General features: G+C 40.4%; 1 long non-coding RNA gene across 1 annotated transcript; it reads right to left on the reverse strand.

Moving 5' to 3' along the window:
- Positions 1-13578: 13578 nt before the first annotated feature.
- Positions 13579-19195, reverse strand: LOC122168492. The gene is made up of 2 exons (XR_006171277.1): positions 16638-19195; positions 13579-15909 (listed from the first exon to the last, which is right to left on the reverse strand). It is a non-coding gene; the product is annotated as an uncharacterized LOC122168492 (long non-coding RNA).
- Between the last annotated feature and the right edge of the window lie 850 nt (positions 19196-20045).

Genomic DNA, 20045 nt, shown 5'->3' on the forward strand with positions numbered 1-20045 from the left:
TCATTTAAGTAGTACAGTCTATACCAGGCTGACAGTAGGAATTTAAATTGGGCATAAGGCATTCGAAACACTGCCTACCTAGGATCAATAAAACTGTGTTTATATTACAGACATATGAGTTTCAATATTCAAGAGAATAAATCGTAAAACACTCTATTTACAGAACAAAAAATCAATTTCACATTACTAGTCAAACTAGTGGTTGGAAGAAGCCCAAAAATATGTAATCTCCTTTGTAAATGCACTGACAAAAATGTAATTCTTAAGAAAATCCATGTTATCTTCTGCAACCTTACAGGTCTTCAGAAGTTTTAGCTTCTCTTAGCATCTACTTAGGAAGTAACACTTGCACTTCTTGTAAGAATCTCATTTTGTCATCACGAGGAGTAACACTGTAGTTAAAGATGGAAACCATGATCTCAACATTACACGTACTCCAAGTAGGCAGCACAAGCAAGCACTGCCTTCGCTTGATACTTCTTTCATCTTTTGAAAATCTATAGTGGTTCAAAACTGTTTATGTAACGCATGTTGAACAGAATTAACATACACTTTCTGAAGCGGTGTTACACACATTTCGACAATACTGAAGTGTGAGAGCAATCAGAATACGCTGCACTGATGAAAGCTGCATCTGTATGAGGTGTGTTTTGACAATGCAGTCTAGTTGTACCAGCAAAACACCTACAATACACACCCTGAGCCACAGGCTGTAGTTTCACAAGCACTTTTGTTTCACTGCAGCACCAGCTTGCGCAGTCCTCCTCTCTCAGCTGTGCTGGCACAACTGTTTGTGCAGCTGAGCAGTGAGACCGGTCAGGGAATCGATCCAGGTTAAAAATAATATTTTTCTGATGGTAAATTCCACAATCTGCTTTGCTGCACAGCCACCTGGAACAGTTACACTAGTGCAACCGAGGGGCAAGGCAGGAATAAGCAGTTAAGGTCAGCGTGGCTCATGCCAATGTTGACATGGAAAGAAATGCTCATGAAACTACACCCCTGGTTTTTAAATGTTTTGGTGTTCCCTGAGTAAGTACATTATCCAAACAGTGCAGAATAAAAGAGAAGAATACCATCCCACAAACATACTAAAAAAAAAAAAAAAAAAAAAAAAAGCAGAAGGCTTACACCTCTATTTCATAGACTCATAGAATCACAGAACGGCCTGGGTTAAAAAGGACTTCAAAGATCACCTAGTTTCAACCTCCCTGCTGTGGGCAGGGTTGCCAACCACTGGACCGGGCTGCCCAGGCAATATTTCAGGCAATACTGTAGAAGAGCTATAGGGAATTCTCACAGAAGGTACAGTTTTTAAAAACAGAAGTTCAAAAAAATATATAACCAACAAATAATTGTTCTCTGTTACTGCTGAAGAACAAGTGTATTCTATCATTTACTGTCTGTTTACTAGTTCACACACAGTAACCAGTACTTAATCTCTGCCCTTCACACAAGCTGGCAACATTCCACTGCATTTGTTCTCTTTAATAAATCTTGAACAGTGGAAAAAGAGTGGAAAATAAAGTGAAAGCTACGATGATAACATCAATCTGTAGCACCTTTACACGTAAGAACACTTCTGTGTTATAATAAACTAGATAACTAAGAAAAAACAGCTTATCTAATACTAGGCACCCTGTTTATATAAGGGCTGCACATTATCTCCTTCCGCAACAGTAGGACAAGCCTTTCCTTCAGCAATCTTCCTTATTTCTCAGGTTTTACAGTCCAAAGGAGCTCCTGAATAAACAGATTTACAAGGCCACAAAAAGGTATGAATCCTGCATTCTACTGATGAAAGTGCTTTCTGCTCTGTGGGGCAAGAGCTATTGGCATACAACCTCCTAGAGCTCACCATTATATGAAGAAGGATTCCAGTCAGAAGCAACTTAAGTTGTGACAACACCTGTGCAAACCACAGAGAGCCCAAATTAATGTCTATGCTTTGGCCATGATCAAAAGAAGCATCCCTGGCACATTATTTTCTTTCTTTTAAAAGGACTGAGGTTAATACTTGAAAGTAAGTGCATGTTCTTACTCAGAACAAAAAAAGTAAAAAATGTTGGCAATTTTGCAAGTCAATCCGGTAAGTTCCTATCTTATTTGCACACACGTTTCATGCTTGCCTGAGTTAAAAATTAATAACTCTAATAGACCTTTTCAACAATGCTGATGCATTTTCAATTTAAGTATTTGAACGGCCAAGTCTGACTTTTATCACTGCTTCTGATGAATAATTACTGTTATTAAAATTCTTCAGAATTAATGATTGCTAAAAATAGACTGCATTTTTTCTTGTCATTTTTGGGTAGAGGCACTTCCTAGAAATGGATCATGAGCAACAGATCTTGTTTGTAATAGATCAGGGAAGAGTCATGAATGTTGACTTCCCCACACACCCAAAGTGAGTATTACCTGTTCATGCACAAAAAACCCAGAACATCATTTAAAATTGTATTTCCTCTTGTTTAAATCCTACCATGTCACTATGGTTACCTAGATGCACCTACATTTATCTGCCTTCTCAGAAGATCCTACAACAGGTAGTTCAGTAAATAACAGCTGACACCTGCAGAGATTTCTTTCTGAATTATTTTACAGAGCTGTTTCAGTAAATATCCTCAAATTCAGTGTTGTGTATCTCACAACAGCTTTGACAGACTGAGTTCTGAGAAAAATCCTTTAACAGGACACTGTTCATTAAAAGCCATTCTGAGTGAAATTTCTTTATCTGTTTATCACATACCTGTTCCTACTTTACCGTATCTGCCAATTCAACCCTGTACAACAAGTTGCTGCTGCCACCTATTGGAAGATGTCTTGAGGCCTTACTCTTCCTTTTCCTCTATGCTTAACTCTTTGGTTCTCCCACTCATGGGATTTTCCAACCTTGGTGATTCTATGATTCAGAGAGGCCACAGATTTTACCAGCGCAGATACTGGCAGTACTGGGCTGAGAGGTAGTGAGGGAAGGTACAGATACTAATTGCCCTGGTGAAAGAGGCTGAATCACCGTACAGCAAATTTAACTGCCTACAGGAGGGACCTAAGAAGTGCCAATATAAGCATACATGTAAGGGACGAGTACTGGCTGAAAATGCATCTCCTCTGTTAAAAGGAGAGAGCCAATAGATTGGCACTTATTTCCAATTATGTGAACAAGAAGAACAACTGAGCAGTAGCACTCACATAATATGTTGATAGTTATAAGCGAGCAATCTTCAACCAGTATCTTGCTATACCAACACTGCAGTCCTACTTGAGTAATGAGATTGAACCAGATGACCTCCAGAAGTCCCCTGCAGCCTAAACAATCTTGTGATTCATCATTCCATTAGTTCTCCTAAAACCTGAACTAAATCCCCTACAGTAGAATCTAAGATAACGAGACTAAGATCAAGTTGGCCCAAATGTCAGATATGTCATGAACATACCCACAGAACAGCCCTACACCAACATGGAAAAAAGTATTAGCCAAATAATAAAGCATGAACAAAGCGTATCAAGCAACCTGAATTGAAAAGCTTTACGGTACTTTATGCAAAGAAGAGCCTCAAGCATGGTAGCAAAATTCCAATGGTGACACTTTTGCTCAGGCCATTTTTTGCCATTCAGTCATGAAAGCCCTTCAGAATGCTACATTCTCAGCTGGTCTTACTTTACAAGTGTCATTTTACAAAACTTGCAGTTAATCCAATGTCATCGGCAGCAAGAAACTGACCTGAAGTGTTCACAGTTTCAGTTATGGTGAACTATGAAACTGTTACTAAAAAACCCATCAAGAACAATTACTGTAAAAACCTAAAAATGAGCTCTGAAAAGCTTCAGCTAAGAAAGAGTGAAAAAATTCTGATCAGATTTATTCCTTTTTCTCCTCTGTTTCATTCAAAACAGGCAGCAATGCTCTTTAATGGAGCAGATAAAGCACTAGAGTTTAGTTTGGGAAATTCTGAAGTATGAAACAAGATGCAAGGAAAGGCTCCACACAGCCACTGTCTGACAACATAGAAAGAAGACAGTAAAACCACTCAAGAAACTTAGCACTCTGAGCAGCTGTAAACTCAGGAGACTTTCAGTTTCACATTCAAAGTAACGCTATTCTACCTGACAATTTTATCAACAGAAAGGCTTGAAAGGGAATTAATCTCTTTAAGAAAGAAAAGCATTCAACATCTAACAGTTCATAGGTAAAATACTGATCTAGAAAACATCCTTTTCATAAATATAAACAAACCAACAAACAACAACCACTCTCCAAATGTGTAACTTTGAATTATTTCAGCAGACTTTATTCTTTAGCCTTGAAGGACATAATCTTCTGCTTTAAGAACATTCCAATGCTGAGGTGATGATCTGACTTAAGTGCTGAGGCTTCAAGAATAGCAAAGATCATGGAAATGATTAAAAAAAACCACTGGAGTTGGTACTGTGTTTTCTTTGCTACCGGTTCCTCTCACTTCTTCACACACATCCTACCAGTAACAAAACAAAACAAAACAAAAAAACCCTCAGAAATCACAGAATAAATGTATTCAGAAACCAACACTTCAATTACTCTATATTCCTTCTTCCTCTACTCAAAGTCACCTGCGAAACAGCAACCACAACCAGAAATTTCACTTTCAGAGCATAACAGAATTTCCACTTGCTGCAATCAGCAAAACACCAACAGCAAGACATGTTGTCTGAAACAAAGCTGTCACTATAGGCCAGATGGAAAAGGTCAAAGAACACACATAGAAAGATCAAAGTACATATTTTCTTGTAGGATACGCCAGAAAGATCAGAAGAAAGGAGAAAGGTCCTCAAGCAAGCAACAGCAAGAGCACAGTAACCTAGAAGTTTTCATAGTGTGTAAGGGGTACATTGTTGTCAGCCTGGGAAAGGTGAAAAATACTATTTACACACAAAAGGTCTCCCACGCCAACAGACCAACGTGCCTACAGGTCTCACTGATTCAGTTCCTGGAAACTCCTCCGCTTCTGAAAGATAATTTCACTGGCTCCTCTGCTAACCTTGCTATCTACACCAAAACATATGATACTGTATGGCTTTAAGACTCAAAGCTCACATTCTCCCCCTTTAACTCCAGCAGTCTGTGACATTTTAAATTTCGTTCTCTCAGACCAGAGAAGTGCGCTGCAAGGAAGAAAAAAAAAATAGCAAAAAAAAAGCAATTATAACTCAGAAGCCTCTAAGTCTGAGAACTGACTATCAGAGAAGACTTACCCTCAGTTATAAAACCTATACCTCTGCTCACCATGTGCTTAAATACTGATAAAAGCAAATGTCCATTCTACTTACACAATGTTAGAAGTACAAACATGTTTGGAACAAACAAATAATTTTAGTATGTTATCAACACATCTGTCTAATCATAAAGCAAATATCTGAAAATCGTAATCATAATCCCTTAGCACAGATACTTAGAGCATCACTGTCCCTAACAGCTGGGAGGGAAAGTGAAGAAATAAAAAAGAAAAAAATTATTCCTTACAAACAACTCGGGCTTCTTTGAAAAATAAAATGAAATACTGATGGCAATTAAAGCGTTCCATTACAGACAATACCACTTCTTCACTCCAGAAGAAAAACACCGTCAGCATATTGAAGTTTCACGTATCTATTAAAGCATACCATGCAAAATAATTACATGTTACAGACAGAAGCTGTACCAAACAGAAGAGTGTAAGTCAGAGAAAATGATTTCTTTTTGAAAGGTAAAGGTGGGTTGTTTTTTGTCTCTTTTTCTTCCAGAGAGAAAATGCTTGTAGAACTTCAAGAATGACTAGCTAAAGTGATCAGTCACAGGTTTCTCTTGTTACAGTAGAATACAAGCAAAGTACTAATGAGAACAAACATTCTTGGTTATTTTAAGGATTTGGGGGAAATTCTCATCCAAGAGGTTTATTCAAAAACACATTTTGTGAACAGCAAAGATATAATGTAATAACAAGGAGTGTGATTAAGAGGCAGGTCCAATGGTCTAAAAACAGAGTGTATCTCCAGTTTCGTGCACTGCCCCTTTACCCATCCTTTCCTAGGAAAACAGCTAGAGTTACTAAAGGAAAATGCTTGGTTACCTTGCTAGGCTGGCAAGTCTGACTTAGCAGGACTACCGACCCCTTGTCCTACAGCCTCCAGAGTGGCGCAGTCTCTCTCTGTTAACTCCCTTTCCAGAATAATTTGATCAGCTGAGAGGCGGGGAGGCAGAATGAGGCTAATGAGCAAGGAAAAAAAATCCACCCACTGCTTGGAAGTACATTTTCAAAACACTACCACCTTTCGCAATCGTATCATCTATTACTACTGAACAGTACAAAGAGTAAAATGTATGCCCACTGCAAGACACTATGGTAGAGAAGAGAGCGTCCTAGGCCCTATTTCCCACAGACGTACATGCAAGCAGAATGAAAGGTCTGAAGTAACTGGGTCAGCGGGCATGGAATCAGATAACTAAGCAGGTAAGTCTCATCCTCTCCAACTTCTCTTCCCTCAGCAACACTCCCCCAACAACACAACTTCTGATTTCTGACCACTGCCTCTGAAGACACACCTTGAGAATCGTCCCAGTTTCTTTCATGAACTTTAAGGTTTAATTTCACAGCAACCCTTATGACTTTTCTCTCCTGGTCAAGAACTACAAAGGATTACATAACTGGAGTATTTTTAATTCAGGATTGCTGCAGCTGGTTGAATATCTTCTGTCCCATTTTCTTTTTCCTTCTTTCTCTTTTTAAAGAACTCAATTTACGTAGCTGATGAGAGACACGTCACTTGTAAAGCTAGTATGTGGGTAAAAATTCGGGTAAAAAACTACTAAAAGCCAGACTCTGGCAAATCAGTTTTTGCATCTCAGTCAGGGACTTGACCTGTTTACTAATCCTTCATTTACTGGTGACGTTTCAATGGTAGCATGGCTGGGTCCTTCAGGCACTTCTTAGAACACAAATTCAATACCGCCACTGTCTTTCCTCCCACTCCCAGGCAGGCACACCCCCTCTCCCTTCTGTGATCTGAGCCAAGGCTGGCACGCATCTGGATCCTGCCGCTAGCCAGCTCAGGGAGCAAAACCAGAAAAAAAGAAAAAGGAGGGTTAATTTTCTGCTAGATTAGCTTCGAGTCAGACAAATGCCAGTGCCAACGCAAGGAAAGGGGCTGAGCCAAGTTAGATTTATAAATCACACTCTTAGGTTTTCCTGAGAATAATTTTGGAAGAGGGAGAGAAAGCCCTCTTTTAGCAATGTACTGTTGTAGAGGAGACTTCTCTAATTTTATGTTTCTTTATCACAAGAATAAGCACTGAGGAAGCAAAACATGTAGTCCAACTGCGCAAGATAAATTTGGCTGTGCTTTAACAACAGCGTTAAAACAGTGTCACACAAAGTGAGAGGGAGCGGAGGAGTTTCAGCAAGGTTGGTATGACACTCTCAAGAGGGAAGCTGCAAGCACTAAGGAAAAAAACTCTTCAGCTATTAACCACAACGCTGTAAAGAAGAATGTGGACTCAGAAGTCCACTTTTCTGTCTCTTCTCCAAGAGAGGAAGCTAGTCCCTTGGATGGAAAGGGTGCTCATTCTAGGAAGCAGCCTACAGCAAGGTTGCAGCAGTTTTAGGTTAACAGAGCTCAGGTTTAATCTTCACCTGGAAAACTGCAGTGGCAGAAGGTCCTAGGATAAAAGATGATTTCTTTCACAGAACAGCTGCCAGGGAAAGTGGAAAGAAAGGAAGGAGGCTGGTCATGAAACCAGTTCTTAACTGTTTTCACTTTCTCCTCTGTTAGTTCCCAAAGTAACATATACAAAGATAAAACCAGCCTCTGATGCACCACTTGGAAGGAGCCTCATTTCCACTTATTTTTTGTCAATTTCAGAGTCGTTTTTCAAAAATAATAAGAAAACCCACATTGACCTGGGGAAAAACAACAACAACAAATAATAACGAAAACAACCTTACATGAAGATAAGGTAACAGGCAGTAGCAAGGAACAGTCAAGTAGAAATATGTCTGGTGTCAACAAAATGTCTTATTTTTCCTGCTGTATTTCTTCAAAAGATACATACATCTCTAAACAGCAGTACCTCTAGCTCCCAGTTATTTTTCCATACTTACCTTCTGTAGATGAAGAAATAAACAGATTTCCTACCCAGGGGCTTTTTTTCCCCTACAGAGTTTCCCACTACGAATTTTCTTCAAAGAAAAGAAAGACGTTAATTTTTCTCTAAGCTTCCATTAAGGAAAGAAAGAAGTGATTATTGTACTCGATGTCATGTAAAGGATTAATACTTTCCTTTTTTTCCTGTACTTCATTCCACATAGGATTTGGGAACTAGAGATTAACATGGGATGGGGAAATCTAGGAAGAACAGAAATGCCCTGCTCAAGGCTTCTCAATAGGCACTGCTTCCTGCTCTTACAACCTTTAAAAATGGACACCAATCCTTTTACAAAATAAACTATTTGCCACCTTTTTTTTTCATATTTAACAGTATCTCCTTATAAAGGTCTTAACACCAGATACAGATTAATAAGACGATGAGATACTCAAAAGGAAAAAAAATTAAAAATACCCTGCTCTGAAAAAGGCAGATGAGGAAAGCAACAGTTGGGAGTGAAGAAAGAATAGAAAAGATGCCTCAGTGAAGGGTGAGAAAAAAGCTTCTACCCTTTTAAGGTCCTCCGCTTTTTGTCACGCCGCCTGGGAGGAAAACAGACTCCTACTCCTGCAACAGTGACAAGATTCACATAACACTAAAAAACAGGCGCCCCCTCTCTCCCCCCCTCAAAAAAACACTCCCCACAAAAAATAAATAAATAAAATCGGAGTATTTGCAGCTAAGATTCTGTCCCTGGTTCATTACTATTCCAAGCTCTTTTTGGCAAACTGGGGGCAGAAAGAAAGAAAAAAGATATTATTCCTTTAGAAGTAACAAAAGTAACAAATCAAGTTTGCACCACAATCTAGCAGCAAAAATAGAGGAGAGCTGCTTTCAGAAACTGACATACGAAAAAGCTAATAGTTTAACTAATCAGTAAAAGGGCAAACATTAACTTGTAAATAATTCTAAAAATGAATTTCCACTTCCTTTATCATATCACCCCATGGAAACTGGACATTTGTCTGTGTTCTCTAAATATTACACTACCGTACAGTCCTTAACTAAGAAATTAGCTCTGTCTCCTTACAATTGTGATTAAACACTGAAAATGTCAAAGTACACAAATAAGAACTGGTACTCTGCTAAGGCTCAGTGTTTAAGCTTATTCTTCTAAGCACAAATACAAACAGGTATCGGGTATTTTCAGGAAACTAAACTGAAACCTATTTTATAAACATATATGAAACAAACGCATATGTGGGAAAAAAGTAAGGCTGTCAGAAGTGAGACATATTAATCTATTTCTTACATTTGCAATAAAGATATGAGGCCTGGTAATGAAAACAGACTGACTTTTGAAAAATGAGATGAAAAATACGCAGATTAAGTGGTAAAGAATTTCTAACTACTACACTTAAATCTGTATTTGAGAAGAATTCAATTTTTCACCCATTCCAATTTTCTGTTTGTCCTGCAGAAACATTAAGCTGTGGTTTACAGGCTGGGATAATTTAAAAACACAGATGTGGACTTTTCATAAGAGCTGGCAAGAACAAAGGTATGAAGAAAACTTCTACTCTTTAATTTTGAGATAAAAGTACTTTTTCCCCATAAATGAATAAAAAAATAAGCATTATTCCTCCGAATTACACGTGGCTTCATTCTCACAAGAGATTCAGAAATGAAACAGTGTTGATAAATTCCTAAATTCAGATGCTGCACTACTGCTAGGCTTCTCTGAAATGTATTTGAAATGCTAGCTAGTCAGTGCATATAGACGAGAAAACGAAACTGCACAAGACAGAGTTGTTGAACAGCAGTAATAAAATGAGCAATGAGAAAGCACTTTTGGAGTCAGTGAATTTTGACAGCCTGAGAAGTTGTAGGCATTCTGCAACATTCATTGACAGGCCAGCAAAAGGTGATGATTTGTCCTTATTGCAGAGGCAGAAGCTTGAAGACACCAGGAGAAAGCTGAAATATTATTTCATTCTAGGACTCTCCCCTAAAAGCTCCAAACCAGAAAAAAGAAATAATTAACAAAATCCTATACTAGTACAATGTTGGATATTTTTTTAGCTGAAGTATTTTTTTTCAGTATTAACTATATTATGTTGAGTCAAGTTACAGGTCTCAAGATCTCATTTGCGTTGGCAAGAAGCTCCCTGCTCATCGACAGAGAGTGGAAAAAACATTCCGCAGAGTTGCCATTGGCTCTATGTTGCAGAAACACAAGCTACAGTTTGGCCTGGTCTTTTGGCCACTTTTAACAGGAAGGAAGCCTGTAGCTCCATCAACTCTGCTAACACCATTAGGTGGTACTTGGACTCTAGGATACGCTCTGTCACCGGGAATTTACTTGAAACTAAACCCACAAAAAGAAAAAAAAAAAAAAAAAAAAAAAAAGATTTTATCACAAATAAAATAATAAGACAAAGCTACAATATTTAAAGATTAAAAGCCTTAGAAAAACCTAGCCATTCTTACTGGGAAAGAGGAGACTGCTAGGGCTCTTACAGATCCATCACTTAAAGTGCACTAATTAAAATACACCTGTTTAAAGTGTTTGAGATTCCTAAATTATCTCCAGATAATAACAAGAGAAAAATCACTGTTAACATCTCCAACTCACACAGGTCACTGGTGAAGATCTCACTGCCAGAATCTGTATGTGTGTTCTGTTGGTGAAGCGAGCTCAAGGAGCTCCTGTCCTGCTTCAAGGAACAGTTTTTCACCTGCGCTGTGTTTCAGTGATCCAGCTGGTAACCCTGTGAACAGCTGCATGGCCACAGGCTGGCAGAAGTGGCTTCCTGAACTGGTCTTACTACTTGGTTATTATAACACCACTCTTCGCCTCTCATGAAACTCTAGGTCTTTGTCCATCAGCAACACAGGTTTCAAGAACTCTTTATGCCTTCTTATTCCATACCTTGGCTGTGGTATTACGTTACACACCACACCAGTGAACGAAAGGGAAAGGATGGCAACTGCACATGCTGAAACACCACCTTCAGCATGAAGTTACAGGAGGCTGCTGAACTGATCTAGCAGCTCATTCAATGAGATCATCCAGAAAAGTGAACAGAAATCAGTTTTTCTCTGGTTAGTTTTCTGTCTTCCAGTTCACAGACTGACCAGGCTCACAAACAGGTGAAACATTATCAAAGACAAACTGCTTGTGTTGGTGAAATAAATTTCTATCTTTCCATCACAGCAAACTCTCAGACTGGCCCACATGCTCAGATGCATTGTCATTTTTTTTCTTTAAAGCTGCTATCTCATGGCTACTTTGTTCTGTGCATTCCAGGAGTATTTCATTTACGCAGATATACTGAACAAGAGGTAAAGCACTTCTCTGGTGGCAGTGAAGGCAAATTTTGCATCAATAAAACTTGGGGAAGTAGGAGCTCTTACAGAAAAAACCATCATTTTGCACACACAACTGCACTTACATTGGCAATCCCTGCAGACACACTGCTATATTATGGAAGGATTTCAAGCTGTTATGCATCAAATATAATGCAAATACGTTGGTACTGTTCACAGCCTTGGTAAGACCTATCTTCACCAGAAAAGCAAAGATAATAGATTATAGTACTGATATTTTTTTTTCATCTGAAGTGACTACACAAAAGCACTAATGAAAGAACCAATGTTTTCCTTTCAGTATGGAAACCACAGGGGTTTTCAGCCCTATGCAGAGGAAAAAGGAACAAATAACAGGTCTTTTCTCTGAACCTTGCTGCTCAGCACATTACCTGCTAGAAACATGAGGCTGGAGAAAACAGAAATTTCCCCAGTCTGAATAGCAGTTGCTCTCCTGCTGCTTACAATTTATTTTTCTTCTCCTTTACCAGACAGTATGAAAATGGAATGCCAAAAGTACTGCACTTCTTGAGGGATGGGAAAGAAACACCAAAATGTGCTTCACGTAGAGGAGCTGGTAGTCATTCTTTATGAACCCCTTTTATATCTATGTTAAGTCCTAACTCAAATACAAACATAATTTTTTACTCATTTCAACTCATTTACAAAGAAGTTCTCTCATTCCGACTCAAGCTCTGAGTGTGGCAGCACAAATGTGAGCCAGTGCCACGACAGAATTCGCAGCTCTGATACGCCTACCTCTACCCAAAGCAGCTACCAATGAACACAGGCCGGAGAGGTTCTACTTAACTAACTTCATAACTTTTGCATGAATCACTCAGACAGATTTTAAAAGTCATGTGTCAAAACAGCTAAATGAATTACCACTATTAAAGATAATACCGCAGCAAGCAGACTATTTCTTTTTTTCCCCCTTTAAGATATGCACTGTTTAAACTCACCAAAGAGCTAGCAACAGAGCAACAAATGAAAGCTAACACAAATACTTTGCTAAACATCTTTGTTTAATTCAATATATGTATATTGGTAAACCTATTTAATTTATGGGATTGCAAACTCTTCTGAGGCAGACTTAACAGATGTTTATATAGTGCCTTGTACAATACAGCCTAATCCAAGGCAAGCTGTCTAGCCAACACCAAAGCATAAATAAGATATACAGTAATCTGGTACTGGCATCTATTTCAGCAAAACAGTTTAAACAACACAGTCCAAGGAAAACAAAAGAAAACAAACCCAGCAACAACAAAAGAAACCAAAGCCCATACTCTTTTACCAAAAATCAAACACACTTCTTCTTTTTTAAGGGAGGAAAAAGACACTAACATTTTAGCTCAAGTAGCTTCTCCATAAGCCAACCAGTATTTATCAAACTAAAATGCCTCTTAAGCACACTTTTGCTGAGCCCACGCAGATTCTCAGTTGTTCACAACTGCTTAAACCTGTTAAAGAAGGCTCTCTAAAAATAAAATAACCTACCATTCCCCTTCAAAAAATGCTTTGTCCAACAAAGGGAAAGTAGCAATTTGAAGCAGATGAATGAATTGAAAGAAATCCAAGCACAGAACTCATGACACTTTATTTTTCTCTCCAGAAAGCCTGACCACAGCAGGGGCAAACTTAGCAACAGATACTCTGAAGAAGAAACAGAACCAAAAAGAAATGACAAGTGCTGAACTATTTTCTTAAGAAGGAAGATGAATTCCCAAAAAGAATGACTGGAACAGGTGAGAAGAAATGCCAAAGAGAAGTATAAACAAGAGGGCACTAATATTTGAATTGAGAAGTATACATCATGTATTTGCTAAGGGAAATGAAGAGTGAAGAAAGGATACAAACGAACAGATCAACTCTTCTCTAGATCACATACAATTATGACAGGATGAGAGTAAAACGATGCTTAGAGGAAGTAAATTCTGCATTCTACAAAATCTGCATAGACAGAGATTTTAAAAAGAAAAAAATAAAGTTGTGAATGCAGTAAAAACAGAGTACTATAAAAAGGGAAGCTCAGCACAGCAAGGAAAGAGGAGGTAGAGACTTTCTTAAGGGTTCAAACACAACATGAATTGACAAAGGATGCAAATAGATGCTGTATTACATAACTTCATTTCTTTGAAGTGTGTGGGACTTTTTCCTCTGAAGGTGAAACTGTTCATAATTTTTTCCACTTGGGGAAATCACACTCAGGACAAACATGGGAAAAGTCTTTCCTGTATTTCTAACCTTCAGTATAAAGTACAAAGCCATTTTTTTTTTTTTTTTTTTTTTTCCTAAATAGCTTCAGCAAAATAGATGATTTCTCAGGATGCACTTGTTACTCATAGCTTCTGAAGCATCTGATCAAAACCAGGTACAAATACCTCGAGGAGTGGTTAGGTGCTGAAACCATGCACTACTGAAAAAGTAAAACATAGTGATCAGCAAACAACAGTGAGTTTTCTTTATTTTTAAAAAGCAAAAACTGTAATTTTTCTTTGGGGGGGGGAAAAAAAAGCGTTCTAAAGCCCTAAGTTTAACAGCCATGAGGAATTTTTCTAATAATCACTCCTTAACCACATATTTATGCTCAATATTCGCAAAAGCCACCTATGAAAAAGGCAAAGCATCTTCTTATCCAACAGAACATATGCTGCAGCAAACAGAATTGAAAAGTTTACTGTTAATTGGGTATTTTATCAGCCTGCCAGTGTGTTCTCATCTATTTCTTTTAGCATTATCTACAAAATACAAATACTTGGTTCAAGATTCAATGAGCTATGTAAAATGTTCACTCGGAAGTGTAATAAAAAATAGGTTACTTTAGAGTTATTAAAATAATTTGATACTACTTCACAGATGCATCTATTACACTTAGGAATACATTAAATATACCACAGCATGCAAGAGCCCACACAGGTACGAACGAATTAAACTATTAACATCAAACATCTAAGTCATTTCCACTATAAACTGAGATGTAACAACGAAACAACGCTTTCAATATAAAGCATGTTGAGAATAACATGTATTCCTTGTGCAGTTCACGCAACCACTCCCTCACTGGCACGCATTCTTGCCCCATGCTGCTCCACGCAGCATGCCAGGACAGGTGTAAGCACAGTCAGGAGTTGTGCCAGGGCCATACAAACAGAAAGGCACAGAAGAGGTTTCAAGAGTGGAAGTAACATCTAACACACACCTAACAGCCACCTCACACTCAGAGTTTTTTTTAAACACTGCAGTTAAGAGTGTGCCACTGCTGCAACACGAGCTCAGCAGCCCAGCTGTCTGCCTAGCTACCTCACCTATCACTTCCCCTCTCCTTCAGCTTTCATCCTCTTAAGACACCTAACACAACACGATTTTTGTTCAGTAAACCAAAACTGGCAGATGCTGCTAGCCCTCTTGTTCGAGGAACCATCCCACGGACAGCAGGTCACTGCCCCATTTCCCACAGATCTGCAGGCAGCCATGCTGCCATGCTCCAAATGATCGCACTCCACCTCTATCCCAGCTGCCTATTATCTTACCCCCTCTCTTCCATGCACCAGCCACAGTGCACTTAACCTCTCACGTCCTCTAACTGGGGACTGAAAGAAAGGAGTACAGCACATCGTATCTAGCTTTTAACCCAGAGAAAGCTGTTTGTTTGCCAACTGGCAGGTTAAATACGGGTAAGTGCTAAATCCATGCAAAACTTTCTTCTGAAGAGACCTTCTATTCAATAACCTGAATATTCCTGTTAAATATTATTAAAATGTAAAATCCCCAAGACCTTGCCCTGTGGCTACTTTGCTGAAATTAGCTGATGAACTTAAAATTTATTAAGGCACAGGATTAAAGGAAACACAATTGCTTGAGATTTGTGTCTTTAGAAAAATAAATCAAAGATGGCTTATAATACATTACACAAATATATATTTAGAAACATGTCAACAACTTGTCTGGAGCAACACTTCTATTGTTTTTGAGCATTGTCCAAAACATTCTTCCATTCAATTTTTATGTAGCCCTCAGCATCACTATAGTTCTCCAGCGGTTTTTATTGCTTCCAATGTAGTCCATGCATCAAAGACAGTGTGAGAAGATGTGAAAAATGAAGAGGTTTGGAGTAAGCATGCAGAAGCACCTGCACAAAACTCAAGTCCAATCCCTTCAACAGCAACTCCTCTTCTTTGAAAAGTTTCGCAAAAAACAGATGCATCTCAACATCTTCTCCATGTGGCATCAGTTGATGCTGAGTTCTCAAGTTGCCAGGATTTTGTTTCCTACTATGTACAACTAAGCAAGTTTTCTTAAAAGAAATTGTTTTTACATGTTCTAGTTGTCCTTTTAATAACGATTTGCATCAGCTGACCATTTCAAAGACAATTTAAGGGAGGTGTAAAAGTCTCAAAGATTAAAAAAGGCCTTCACAGGTTTTGTGAAAACTGGAAGCTCTGCAGAGAAAAGAAACTCAAATGAGTGTCTTTGATGAGGGGAGAAAACACGTGGAAATGTGCCTTCCCACTGGCAGCCCCAGCAGCCCAACCAGTCCGTGTACACGGAACACCACAGTGCATTAAATCTGAAAGAAGCTTTAGATAAACACTCAAAGGCAGACTTAAGAACATCATACAAGTACTGAGCATGTATAGCAGCTTTGTTCTTTTTCTTGTTTGTAAATTCTAGCAAACCCAACAATATAATGACTAACGCGTGCATACTTTAATGTTTTAAGAACTACTACATGCAACCTATAATAGAAATGTAAGCTGTTTTTCTGTTGTTGTTTTCAAAATATTGTGTGCATCTCAGTCAACATCCTTCTAAATGCTAAAAGGAAGGCAAGTTTTACATCCATTCTAAAACACTGATATTTAAATAAAGGAAAAACTAACAGCCACTCATAGTACAACCCGGATCTGAATGAGCTTTAAACCACTCATCATTAAGCACAGTCAAATTTGATTTTTCTGTTCAGAATAGTAAATTTTCCATAATGGCATAATATTTGACTATACACAGCATTTTACTAGAAATATGGTGTTTTTAGAACAATTCTCTTTGTTAAGATTCTACCAGATATTAATTTAAACAGAACTATTTAGCACGGTACTATAATGCTCAACTTCTTGTCACCAAAAGATACCTCACACATTCTAAAAATATTAACTATTTAACTCACCTTAACTGCTCCTCCTTAGATCTTTTCATTCTACAACAGATGCCTTCCAAGAATAACCAGATCCCATGCAGACACAACACAGAACTCTCAACTTCAATCACGTCCAGCTACTTCATTCGGATTCACCAGACTAATTGAGAAACACCAAAATCCAAAGGCAGCACAACACGAAGCTAAAAGGAACTCTACACATCTGTATACTGTTCAGAATACTTTGAGCTCGCTGATCAATTCAGCAACAGTAAGTCAGTCATTCTACCACAATTCTAACAAAAAAGTCTACAAAAATTTTTGTTAGAGACAGCATTAACCAATCACAGTGATTTTTCTGGTAAGCATAATTAAGAGAGGGAGAAACTGAAGCAACTGTTATAATGAAACCTCCAGCTGCAATTATGAGTTTAATAAAAAATTTAATCCAACTGTGAATCCAACAGCTTTCTCACTCACAGTTGACTTCAAGTATGGAGAATCCCATCAGGATTGGTTTGCTAATCAGCATTCAAGACGTTTTGGAGCAGTCACCATTATTTGTCCTGTTTGAACTACAAAGTATACACTTTTCCAGTGGAGATAATCTACTATGCAACTGAAGAGAAAAAAATGCAAAACCTGAATCACTGTACACATTAGTGGAAAAAAAAAAGTTAACTTTCAGTTCAATCATTTAAATATTTGAGTTTTGAGTATAGCTTTAAAAAAATCCAGTTCTGAATCACTGGAATTTTTGTTCTATTTCCTGTAAAAGCACCAACAGCAACATCATTCAGCATTCCGCCTGCAACAGTTCAGAAAAGATCAGCCTGATCCCTCAGTCCTAAATTTACAGTCATTTTATAAACTCGAGGTCACATCTGACCAACTTATTTCTTCCAGTGTTTCCAACCAGAGATCACAGTAAGAGGGAGGAACGTGCCACAGGATGAAGAACAATCTAGTTTTATGTTTCAAAGTACTCACTCTCACAAAGAAAGTTTGCCAAAAGCTCTTAAAGCTCCCTAGCAAAAAAAATAAAAAATAAATTAAAAAAAGTATATTATTTTCTGCAAACTTATCTCTTCAACAGATGACAGGTTTGATTCTACAAGGCTTGAAAAGCACACTAGTTATTCATGAAACCTTTATGAAACAACACAGCATCTCAGTCTATGAAGCAATGCCACGATCAAAAAGAAAAAAACTACTTTCTTCCATCCTGTCACTGGATGAGAAATTTCTACCAGGTCACTACAATAGGAAGAATGTACATTTTCAAGAAGTCTATTCCTATCAACGTATTTAGAGGAAGAGAGAAGAACCCATTAACTCCTATTGGAATGGGAAATGCTTTACATTTCACAAGAGCGAGGGTAGCATATGAAGAAGATGGCACTGCCCACGCAGGTAATGATAGGAAGGATGCTCTATCAAGCATCTCTCAGTCACAACACTGGGATTACGCAAACTCCAAGTACCTCCTCCAACAGCTTTTCTCCCCCTCCCCTTCTGCAGGCTCTCCCATGAAGCAGCATGAGAAACAATGACCCAGGTCTTCTCAGCTTATGAAAGAAACTGACAACCAGCTCAGCTATAGCACAGGTCAAAGTACTATCTACCTTGAGTCTCCAAAAGCTTAATATGTGAGTAACTTCAGCAGCTGCAATGACTAAAGTCTCATTTAAATTGCAGAGTAGAGCTTACTGAGGCTGATGACACATATGTCTCCTAATCTCTCAGTGGAACTCCCCTCTTGCCAAGATCAGAATTTTGAGTTTTGATTGTGCCCAATTACAACAATACAGCTAAAGAACAAATTAGTGAGATATCAATACAAAATGCAAATGCCTGCTTATTCAGTAAATCATTGGGTAAACTGAAAATGATTCCCAATTTCAGCAAATCACGGCCACGCTACTGATATAGTAGCTAGCCCTCCCCACCATATGCACACGCAACACAACTCCAACATCTATGGTTATGATGGAAAACAAGTTCAGAAGTCCCAAAGAAAGACTTTAGCATTTATCTTTCACATATCTGTACAACGAAAACAACGTGCAACACCATTTTCAGCTCTCTACAGACGAGCCTCAGCCAGTGCTTTTTTCAACCCTTATCAAATACCCTTAAACTAAGGACCGCAAACCAAACCTGAGATCCACTCCTTGCAAGGAAGCGTTTCTGGGGATTATAGGCATGTACTTGCTGATACCGGCACGGAAACACCTCCGGGCCTCGGGCACAGGGCTGGGTCCGCCGAGCCGCCCAGCACAAAGAACACGAGGCCCTGCCCCGAAGGCCGCCCAGCAGCGAACAGGACGGGGCGCTCAGACCACCGACACAGCCTCTCAATGAATGAGACCGAGCGCTACACACCTCCCCACTGCCTTCCTAACTCTCGTGGGGGGACAAAACAAGAGAAAAAGCCAACCGGACTCATCTCTTGTCTTGCAAATCCCTCTTACGAGAATCGTTTCAAGAATTCCTTCCGAACAATTAAATCGAGTTGAATAATGGAAACCGGAGGTGGACTATATAAGGCCTCGGAGCCCGCAGACCCCGCGGCTCAGCCCCAAATGGCGGAGCCTCGCCCCGCAGCCGCGCACCTGTCACCTGCCGCCCCGCCACGCACGCGGGTCTCCCGCAGACGCGGGGGCGACACGCAGAGCCGATCCCTCCCCGCTCGCCAAGGAAAAAGAGTTTCCACCTCCCGCGGCCGCCCCGCGGCTCGCTCGCTCCCTCCCCCTCCACCGGGAGGCCGGGCTCCCCCCGCCCGCCGGGATGCGGGGCGCCGGCCGCCCCCTCCCCGCACCGAGGCCCGCCCCGGCCTCGCCGCGGGGCACGGGGCCGCCCCGGAGTCTTGGGCCTGCGGGCCGAGCCGCGCCGCTCCCCGCAGCCCCCCGGGGAGGGGAGCGGCCCCGCGGCGGAGCCGGCCCCGGTGAGCCCCCAACAGGCCCGCCTCGGCGGGGTCTGCCTTACCCTTCTGCCGCCTCTCCGCCTCCTCCTCCTCCGCCTCCTCCTCCTCCTCTGCCGCCGCCTCCCCCACCACGGCAGCCGCCGCCACTACCGCCGCCACCGGCGCCGCCGCCTCCCGGCAGGGGGGACCCCGCCGACCCGAGTGCCGACCCGAGCCGCTCCGCCGCCGCTCCGCAGCCTCCCGCCGCCGCCGTTCCGCTGCGGGGGGGAGAGAGGAGGAGGAGGTGGCCGAGGAGAAGGAGGAGGGGGAAGGGAGGGGGGGTCCGTGCCGTCGCCGCAGGCGGGAGAAGCGGGGAGGCCGGGGGTGGCTGAGTGTCTGCGGCGCCGCTCCCGTCCTCCGCTGGAACCGCTGCGGCTCCGCGTCGCTCCCGGCCCCCCCTCCCCCCGCTCGCTGCGCTCCAAATCAAAATAGTGTCACAATATGGCGGCGGCGGCGACGGGCCAGCATCGCGA

The sequence above is a fragment of the Centrocercus urophasianus genome, unplaced genomic scaffold (assembly GCF_019232065.1).
Source record: "Centrocercus urophasianus isolate 14NV4802_14NV808 unplaced genomic scaffold, USGS_Curo_1.0 seq_10, whole genome shotgun sequence".
Lineage (NCBI taxonomy): Eukaryota > Metazoa > Chordata > Aves > Galliformes > Phasianidae > Centrocercus > Centrocercus urophasianus.